Below are 9,830 nucleotides of genomic sequence, written 5' to 3' on the forward strand. Positions count from 1 at the left end.
CTCAGCCTATTGCTGTCTGACACTTGGTATATAGCTCAGCAGCTCCCTTCTATCCCTGCCTGAGCATAAGTGTTTCTTTCAGTGTGTGCTTGCACTCTGAAGGTGCCAGGTCCCGTTCTGTGTTCTCTTGTCTGCCTATCCTGGAGGCTGTATTTCCAGGCCTGTCTGAACACGCTCCTAGCCTGTTCCTCCTGCCTTCTAGGGGCCGATTACCTAGACCTGTTCCTGTATCTTGTCTGACCTGTCTGAACACGCTCCTAGCCTGTTCCTCCTGCCTTCTAGGGGCCGATTACCTAGACCTGTTCCTGTATCTTGTCTTACCTGTCTGAACACGCTCCTAGCCTGTTCCTCCTGCCTTCTAGGGGCCGGTTCCCTTGACCCGCTCCTGTATCTTGTCTGTCCTGTCTGAACACGCTCCTTGCCTGTTCTTCCTGCCTCTCTGGGGGCCGTATTCCCAGACCCGCTCCTGTATCCCGCTGCAGTGTCGGTCTCCTCCGTACACTCAGTTCCAGTCTGAACTCTCTCCTATCCTTTACCTGTTTTTCCTCTATGTCCGTTCCCTTCCTTTTTCTGCAGAGTCTGTACTCGTACCTAACTCCTGCTTGTTGTCTCTGTTCTCCCGTTTGTGAGTTTGTGGTCCACTCGCTACTTCACTGCAAGTACCCTGTGGGTGTCTGGCTCTGCCTTTCCCTTCCTGTCTGTTCCGTGTGAACAGAGCCCTGTCCCCCCTACTCAGCCTAGCCTGCTCTGACTCCTCTGCCCGCTGCTCCGGCAGTCCTGTCCTGCCCTACTCCTCTGCCCGCTGCTCCGGCAGTCCTGTCCTGCCCTGCTTCTGCCCGCTGCTCCGGCAGTCCTGTCCTGCCCTGCTTCTGCCCGCTGCTCCGGCAGTCCTGTCCTGCCCTGCTTCTGCCCGCTGCTCCGGCAGTCCTGTCCTGCCCTGCTTCTGCCCGCTGCTCCGGCAGTCCTGTCCTGCCCTGCTTGTGCTCGCTGCTCCTGCAGCCCCGTCCTGCTCTGTTCTTGCCCACCGCTTCGGGCGTTCCCTCTCTGCTGTGGTTGTCTACCGCATCTGCGGTTCTGTGACCCAGTCTGTACTGGGTCTTAACCTTTCTGTGCTCCAGCCCGTCCTTTCGGCCAGTACCTCCCTGCCTGCATACTCGCCTGTATCCACCCATCTGCATACCAGCCGTGTTTGCTTATATCCACCAGTCTGTGCCAGCCTAACCTGCCTGTTCCTGAGTCCCAGTGTGTACTGGGTCCTATCCCGCCTGTGTTCCTACCTGCTAGTGCCTCCCTGTCTGCACTCTAGCTGCGCTTGCCTTTACCCGCCTGCCTGCATACCAGTCGTGCCTGCCTATACCCTCCAGTCTGTGTGCCAGCCTACCAGCCTGTTCCTGTATTCCCCTGTGTGGGTCAACAGCCGTGTCCGGGGTCTGTCCTGGAGTAGCACCTGGTCCCTCTGCTCGGTTCCTCCTTGGTGCACTGGCGTCGTATGCCGTCGTGCGACCCTGGTCGGATCGGGTGAATACTTAGTCACGCCCCTCCAGGCATTCACTCTCCGGCACGGTCCAGTGGAATCACTACTATCACACGCACACGCCGCTCAGCCCGGGCGTGTGCATAACAGCATGCTCAGGCCATGGTTCCCGTTGAGCCCCACGGCCTTCGCCCTCTGAGAAGTTTTCCAGCGAATATACGCATTAAAATAAATAAATAAATTTTTTTTTCTCTTAGCTGAGTTCCAGGCGAAATTACGCACCGTCCAGATGGATCTATCAGCTCTCGTTCCTGCGGATCTGCCACGTTACTATGGGGATCCAAGACAGTGTCGTGCATTTGTGGAGCAATGCATGCTACACTTTAAGGCCTACCCTCTCTACTTTCCTTCCGATTGGGCTAAAGTGGCCTTTATGATGTCTTACCTGGCGGGTGATGCCTTGGAATGGATCAACCCCCTATATGAAACACAGGATCCGATCCTCCGGGACCTAATGGCCTTCCTGGTGGCCTTTCTAATGGTCTTCGATGATCCTAACCCGGAGGCTCCTGCTGAAGCTTCACCTCCCAATATCCCGGAGCAGCCCCGATGGGTAATGTGTGTGGGTAGCGCAATAGTCCTCCAGCCCAATGAGACTACTGCCCACCCAGAATCCTCACAGGGTGACTACGCTTTCCGGAATACTTCTCTCAACCTCAAGAGGCAGTCCAGACGTGCTAGACGTAGAGGCAAGCCGTCACGCCAGGGTCTGTCCTCCCTGAGACCTCCTGACCCCAACCTAGAAGTCCCTACTGAAGCTTCATCTCCCTGTATCCCGGAGAAACCCCAATGGGTAATGTGCGTGGGTAGTGCACCAGTTCTCCTGCCCGAAGAGACTTCTGCCCATCCAGACTCCACACAGGAGAACTTCCTGCACCCGGCATCAGATGCTTCTCTCTCTTTAACCGGTGTGCATGTCCAAGGATGCTCCAAAGCTGTGGTTACCTCTGAGTCTGTGCACCTCTACTACCTGGCGGAGGATCCCCTGTTGCCTCCTGAATCCTCCGGGATACCACTCGATGACAAATGGAGAGAGACTTCTCTACACCCGGTACTCAATACTTTGTCCGCTTCGTCCTGTGAGCCTGACAATGGGTACCCCAAAGTGGTAGTTACCTCCGAGTCTCTACACCCCTCCGACCAGGCGGAGGATCTCCAGTTGTCTCCTGAACCCTTCGGGGTGCTACCTGGTAACGAAAGGACAGAGACTCTCCTATACTCTGTACCTGATACCTCGCTCGCTTCGTCCAGTGAGTCCAACCTAGTGTACTCCGAAGCAGAAGTTACTCCCGAGTCTCTACACCCCTCCGACCAGGCGGAGGACCTCCAGTTGTGTTCAGAACCCTTCGGGGTGCCACCTGGTGGTGAATGGACAGAGACTTTCCTATACTCGGTACCCGATACCTCGCCTGCTTCCTCCAGTGAGTCCAACCTAGTGTACTCCGAAGCAGAGGTTACTCCCGAGTCTCTACACCCCTCCGACCAGGCGGAGGACCTCCAGTTGTGTTTAGAACCCTTTGGGGTGCCACCTGGTGGTGAAAGGACAGAGACTCTCCTATACTCTGTACCTGATACCTCGCTCGCTTCGTCCAGTGAGTCCAACCTAGTGTACTCCGAAGCAGAGGTTACTCCCGAGTCTCTACACCCCTCCGACCAGGCGGAGGACCTCCAGTTGTGTTCAGAACCCTTCGGGGTGCCACCTGGTGGTGAATGGACAGAGACTTTCCTATACTCGGTACCCGATACCTCGCCTGCTTCCTCCAGTGAGTCCGACCTAGTGTACTCTGAAGCAGTTGTTTTCTCTGAGCCTCTGCACTCTTCTGACCCGGCGGAGGACCTCCAGTTGTTTCCTGAATCCTCCGGGGTACCACCAGATAACAAAGAGACAGTGACTTTTCCTCATTATGTACCTGATAACCCGTCTATTTTTTCCTGTGAGCTTGACAAGATGTACCTCGAAGCAGAGATTACCCTTAAGTCTCTGTCCCCCTCCAACCCAGTGAACGACTGGCCCTCGAATTCCCTGCGGAAGATTCTGGCAGGCCTGAAGAAGAGGGGGCGTAAGGGGGGAGGTACTGTAACATACCTGGCGGCGTCCTTGCATGGTGGTCCATCTCCCACTGTGCAAGAGGGCGCACTTGATCTCTTGTCCAGAATGTCTCTCTGGCTTCCCTCCATGCTGTCTGTTTGTGTCTGTTTCTGCTGCTTAAGGGCGGCGCCCGATCACTTCCTGCCTTTTGTACCTGCTGTGGGTCACACCCCTTGTGCGTCCTCAGCCTATTGCTGTCTGACACTTGGTATATAGCTCAGCAGCTCCCTTCTATCCCTGCCTGAGCATAAGTGTTTCTTTCAGTGTGTGCTTGCACTCTGAAGGTGCCAGGTCCCGTTCTGTGTTCTCTTGTCTGCCTATCCTGGAGGCTGTATTTCCAGGCCTGTCTGAACACGCTCCTAGCCTGTTCCTCCTGCCTTCTAGGGGCCGATTACCTAGACCTGTTCCTGTATCTTGTCTGACCTGTCTGAACACGCTCCTAGCCTGTTCCTCCTGCCTTCTAGGGGCCGATTACCTAGACCTGTTCCTGTATCTTGTCTTACCTGTCTGAACACGCTCCTAGCCTGTTCCTCCTGCCTTCTAGGGGCCGGTTCCCTTGACCCGCTCCTGTATCTTGTCTGTCCTGTCTGAACACGCTCCTTGCCTGTTCTTCCTGCCTCTCTGGGGGCCGTATTCCCAGACCCGCTCCTGTATCCCGCTGCAGTGTCGGTCTCCTCCGTACACTCAGTTCCAGTCTGAACTCTCTCCTATCCTTTACCTGTTTTTCCTCTATGTCCGTTCCCTTCCTTTTTCTGCAGAGTCTGTACTCGTACCTAACTCCTGCTTGTTGTCTCTGTTCTCCCGTTTGTGAGTTTGTGGTCCACTCGCTACTTCACTGCAAGTACCCTGTGGGTGTCTGGCTCTGCCTTTCCCTTCCTGTCTGTTCCGTGTGAACAGAGCCCTGTCCCCCCTACTCAGCCTAGCCTGCTCTGACTCCTCTGGCCGCTGCTCCGGCAGTCCTGTCCTGCCCTGCTTCTGCCCGCTGCTCCGGCAGTCCTGTCCTGCCCTGCTTCTGCCCGCTGCTCCGGCAGTCCTGTCCTGCCCTGCTTCTGCCCGCTGCTCCGGCAGTCCTGTCCTGCCCTGCTTCTGCCCGCTGCTCTGGCAGTCCTGTCCTGCCCTGCTTCTGCCCGCTGCTCCGGCAGTCCTGTCCTGCCCTGCTTCTGCCCGCTGCTCCGGCAGTCCTGTCCTGCCCTGCTTGTGCTCGCTGCTCCTGCAGCCCCGTCCTGCTCTGTTCTTGCCCACCGCTTCGGGCGTTCCCTCTCTGCTGTGGTTGTCTACCGCATCTGCGGTTCTGTGACCCAGTCTGTACTGGGTCTTAACCTTTCTGTGCTCCAGCCCGTCCTTTCGGCCAGTACCTCCCTGCCTGCATACTCGCCTGTATCCACCCATCTGCATACCAGCCGTGTTTGCTTATATCCACCAGTCTGTGCCAGCCTAACCTGCCTGTTCCTGAGTCCCAGTGTGTACTGGGTCCTATCCCGCCTGTGTTCCTACCTGCTAGTGCCTCCCTGTCTGCACTCTAGCTGCGCTTGCCTTTACCCGCCTGCCTGCATACCAGTCGTGCCTGCCTATACCCTCCAGTCTGTGTGCCAGCCTACCAGCCTGTTCCTGTATTCCCCTGTGTGGGTCAACAGCCGTGTCCGGGGTCTGTCCTGGAGTAGCACCTGGTCCCTCTGCTCGGTTCCTCCTTGGTGCACTGGCGTCGTATGCCGTCGTGCGACCCTGGTCGGATCGGGTGAATACTTAGTCACGCCCCTCCAGGCATTCACTCTCCGGCACGGTCCAGTGGAATCACTACTATCACACGCACACGCCGCTCAGCCCGGGCGTGTGCATAACAGTTACTATATTGGGTAGAGATGAAATGAAGGCTCACCACCTAATTCAAATAATAGGTAATGTGACCAGGGTCCTTAGCATTTTAATCATCATTCCAATAGACAATCTGTAACAGAGCAGCCAGTATCCGGTAACATAAAGTACCTGAATGGTAGCAGAAATACCAAAAAGACGCGCCCACCTCGACGCGCGTTTCGGCATAGCCTTTGTCAAGGGGTGGCGTCATCTATGAGAGGGGGTTGTACATATCATATACATATATACCATAAATTTAGGTATTTTGGGTCTTTTCCTTTTCATCGTGTGGCAGTTTCCCCTTGTCTTTCATCACTGTTTTACATTGTAATTATACATTACCTTTTTCTTGTATACATTATATGTGTCCTCTTTCTTGCTCTATATTCACCTCATTCCTTAAATCCTTGATTAATAAAGGTTACTTGTTTAACAATATTTGTCTACCTCGACCTTTTTTTTGTTCTTTTTCATTATTGGGTCTTTGATTATTTGCCGATAGGTCTTTCTGCGTCACAATCTGGTGAATACATGTACACTCAATACTTACGTACCTATTTATCCATCTATTCATGTATTTTACATTAGCGTGTGTTATTTTACCTTGTACGTTGACCCCCCTTTTCTTCATATCTGTAGTATGTTACATACACACACTTCATTCTACACACCCTGTATGTTACAGTACACACATACACAACACGCACACATGCACTGTATGTTACAGTACAACCACTGTGTATTACTGTACACACACCCAATAGTTCACACAAGCATGTGTGACACCCATGTCTTTAGCGCCACAAAATGCCTGCATGTGTGATATAATTTCATATGTATTGCCATCTATGTTGAAGGCTGAAATCTCTGCAGTTATAATTACATCCACACATTGTACCCGATCCCTTACTGAAGGACTGTGCACTTTTGCATAAACCAGGAAGTTGTACACGATACCTCAGAAGGGAGGAGGTGCTTCTGAATTGTAATGTGCTTCAGTGGAGCAGTGAAGATGTGAGGAGATGTAGCATCATGTAGGTCCATGTGTAGAGAAGAGCAGCATGCTGTCTGCAGAGGACAAGCTGCATGAGGCAGGGTATCAGTCCCTAGGGCTACAGAGACTTCCAGGGTCTGTGGTGAAACTGAGAGACTGCTCAGTTTTCCTATAACGAGCAGTGAACTGTTTTGCCCAGTAGCTCAGCAGCGCATAGAATCAGGGACATGCTGCAAGGGAAAGTAAGTGTTTTCCACAGGATTCGAGCTGCCTGCTCACTGGAAGGGATCACGGATCCAGTACATGTCTATCCTGGATCCCTTGGGTCTCAGGAGTCTTTTACCAGAGATATGATTAGCAGCAGGAAGACTACACTACATCACAGCAGAGAAACTGAGCTCTCTCCGTGCAGGTCTGACCAAAACCCTGCATGTGAATTGTATGGAATCTTGTGTAACTGTTTGCAGAACTTCAGTAAAAGGTACAAACTGGTTATTACTCTGTCTAATGCTGATTATTCTCTACTGCACTATTCCTACTCCAACTCCCCTGGGAGCCAGCCCTGGTTGGGTAGGGTTAATCATCTGGAACTGCTCATCACCTAACTACCAGGGGCCCTCATCAGTGCCTGGCCATACCAGGCCAAACATCCCAACTGGCGTCACAAACCTTTTTATTAACCCCACAATTGACAAAGACTGTCGGGTGCCCCCGGTCGGACCCGACCAGCACTTGGTCCGCCGCGCACCAGTACTGTGACCACAGCGGCCGACCAGGGCAGCACACAGGCACACACTATATGTTACTTATAGGACATACCAGGCTCACTCCTACTGTTTAGTTCCTTTAGACTTTATAGTGTCTAGAATGGATTGGCTCCTGTTCTGCAGGATGGCTCGGTGTATAGAGGGGCTGAGAGGAGTGATGTACATCTAGATGGGGCTGTATATTGAGTGGTTGAGATGAGTGACACATTGCAGAATGGTCAATAGCGAATGAATAGCTAGATCCTTTAACAAAAAATAATACAGACTCTTTTGTGTTTCAAACCTTCTATTCATATAGTGTGTATGTAACAAACACTTTTTTTCTACACTGCTCAGTGACATATAAATACTCCAAAAATATGTTCATAGCAAATAAAGTGCTTAAAATCTTTGTAAATCCACATGCAAAATATAACACAAACAATTATTAGCATCACGGTGGCTCAGTGGTTAGCACTGTTATCCTGCAGCGCTGGGGTCCTGGGTCCAGATCCCACCAAGGACAACATCTGTTTGTATGTTCTCCTTGTGTTTGTGTAATGCAGGTGCCGGAATGCAACGCACAGAGACACAAGGCGAGAACAGTAAGAGTTGAATATAAACAGTTTATATATATATATATATATATATATATATATATATATATATATATAACAGGTATGCTGAACAAGGGATTGCAACAAGGGTAATAAACAGTAATTTGAAGCATTATCAAAATGCGAAGTCTCTCAAGGTAATGTGGTGCCCTCGATAATGGGAGACACCACGTGAGTTCCTTAACTGTGAATATGGCCCTAGCGGGGGTCACCGGTTATTCCCGCTAGGCCGAAAGTCTTTTCCGGACAAATTCAATTAGATCACGTTGAAGTTCTTTAACCCCAACCGTTCCCCTCCCAACCTGAGTACCTAAACCCAATTGGCCCCGGTACCGTGAGTGAACAGTAGAAGTGACGGCCCTGTTCATGTATGCAGCTCCTCTGCTTTCGCTGGCGTGACTTTCCTGGGGCAGCCGTCTCTCAAGTCCTCTCTGCTTGGCCGTTGGAGGCAATCTCTCGAGCCTTGGGTAGGGGGGTCCAGACCTCGTCTGTCGGTGGGCTACGTCGGGTTCCGCGAACTCACTCAGCACCGCAAGCAGGCTCCGAGTCTCCTCAGCAGGCACAGCACTCGGGTCACATCTGTGAGGGATCCGGAGCTCTTCTACCGGTGCCCGGCTGTGGCACCTTACAGACCTCTGGCTTAGGCCTGTCACGCGGGGCTTCTCAGCACGCAGGGAACATGTCTGCTCCTTTCTGCTGCTTGGCGCCAAAGACTCCTCAGGTTTGGTGCGCTGGCCTCTTATCTCCCAGAACTCCTTCCTGGAAGTCACCTGATCGGGTCCAGCGTCTAAATCTGCTCTCCCTTCAACTTCCCTTGCATATCTTTGTTCCGCTTGACTGTGTTTGCCCAGCAGATGGCAGTCTCTCTCCATCTTTGAGACATCATGTAAGAGTTCCCTTACAAGCTCTCTCGTCTCTGCTACATTTGTGTGGGTTCCCTCTGGATTACACTCACACTCCAAAGAATGAAATGTAGATTGTGAGCCCCAACGGGGACAGTGATGCTGCTGTCTGTAAAGTGCTGCGGGATAACAGTGCTAACCACTAGTGCTAATAAAGTAAGTAAAATACATTTGTATTCGCCAATTTTGCTGAATTTTCTCCAACAATTAAATGAATCATGAGTTAGAAGCACTGCAAAAGATCTAATTGCTGTGAAAAGAATATGTATAATAATATACAATTATTATACAATAATTTTTAAAAAGTTAAAAAAAAAACTCACTTGGAGATGACAATTTCCCTTTATGAGTTTTATCTTTTTCTAATTATTTTTTATTTAAAAAAATTGCCAGATTTTAGGAAAATTAATAGTTGTGTGGATCGATTTGCAGGACACTGGTCCATTTCCCCAATAATTAATATTCAAATCCTAATAAATCCTTGTTAGTTTTTATTTTTTCTACTGGACTTTTCCTAATTTTTAGAGTTGAATGACTCGATTTGTTGCACTCCGATCTATCGGCCAGGCCAATATTCTATTAGTCTCTGAACGCTCGCGAATCTCATACCTTCCGGGATTCCCACGGTGTCTTTTGATTAGCGAGGACTGGTGCGACGTCATCATTTAGGCATGAAGGTAAGACATTCACAAGCCTCCTGTCCAGCAGCCAGAGACTACTGACCTGGCCAATGGATCAGAGTCCAGAGAATTGATCTAGCCAAGTGTAAAAATTAGGAAAAGTCCAGTGGAAAAAGCTAATGAGCTAATGAGGAATTCATAGGATCCAAATATAAATTTTTGGGAAAAATTTATCTAGAATGATTTAAAAAAAAGTAAGTAAAGAATTGCATAAATGAGCTTGCTTTCCTGAAAAATTAAAGAAGTAGCCCTGAGAGGGGACGTTCCCTGACTAGAGTGGTACATGGGACTTTAGCAGTAGGGAGACTCAGTAGGGAGTGCAATTCCGGATTTCCAAATAACAGCCATCGTTCTCTTCCACTATGTAACTAATTGTAACCATTATCATTTCTGACCAGTAATTATTTCTTCCTG

Source organism: Phyllobates terribilis, unplaced genomic scaffold (assembly GCF_046119375.1).
Source record: "Phyllobates terribilis strain yellow unplaced genomic scaffold, ASM4611937v1 Scaffold_7__3_contigs__length_470593459, whole genome shotgun sequence".
NCBI classification, from domain to species: domain Eukaryota; kingdom Metazoa; phylum Chordata; class Amphibia; order Anura; family Dendrobatidae; genus Phyllobates; species Phyllobates terribilis.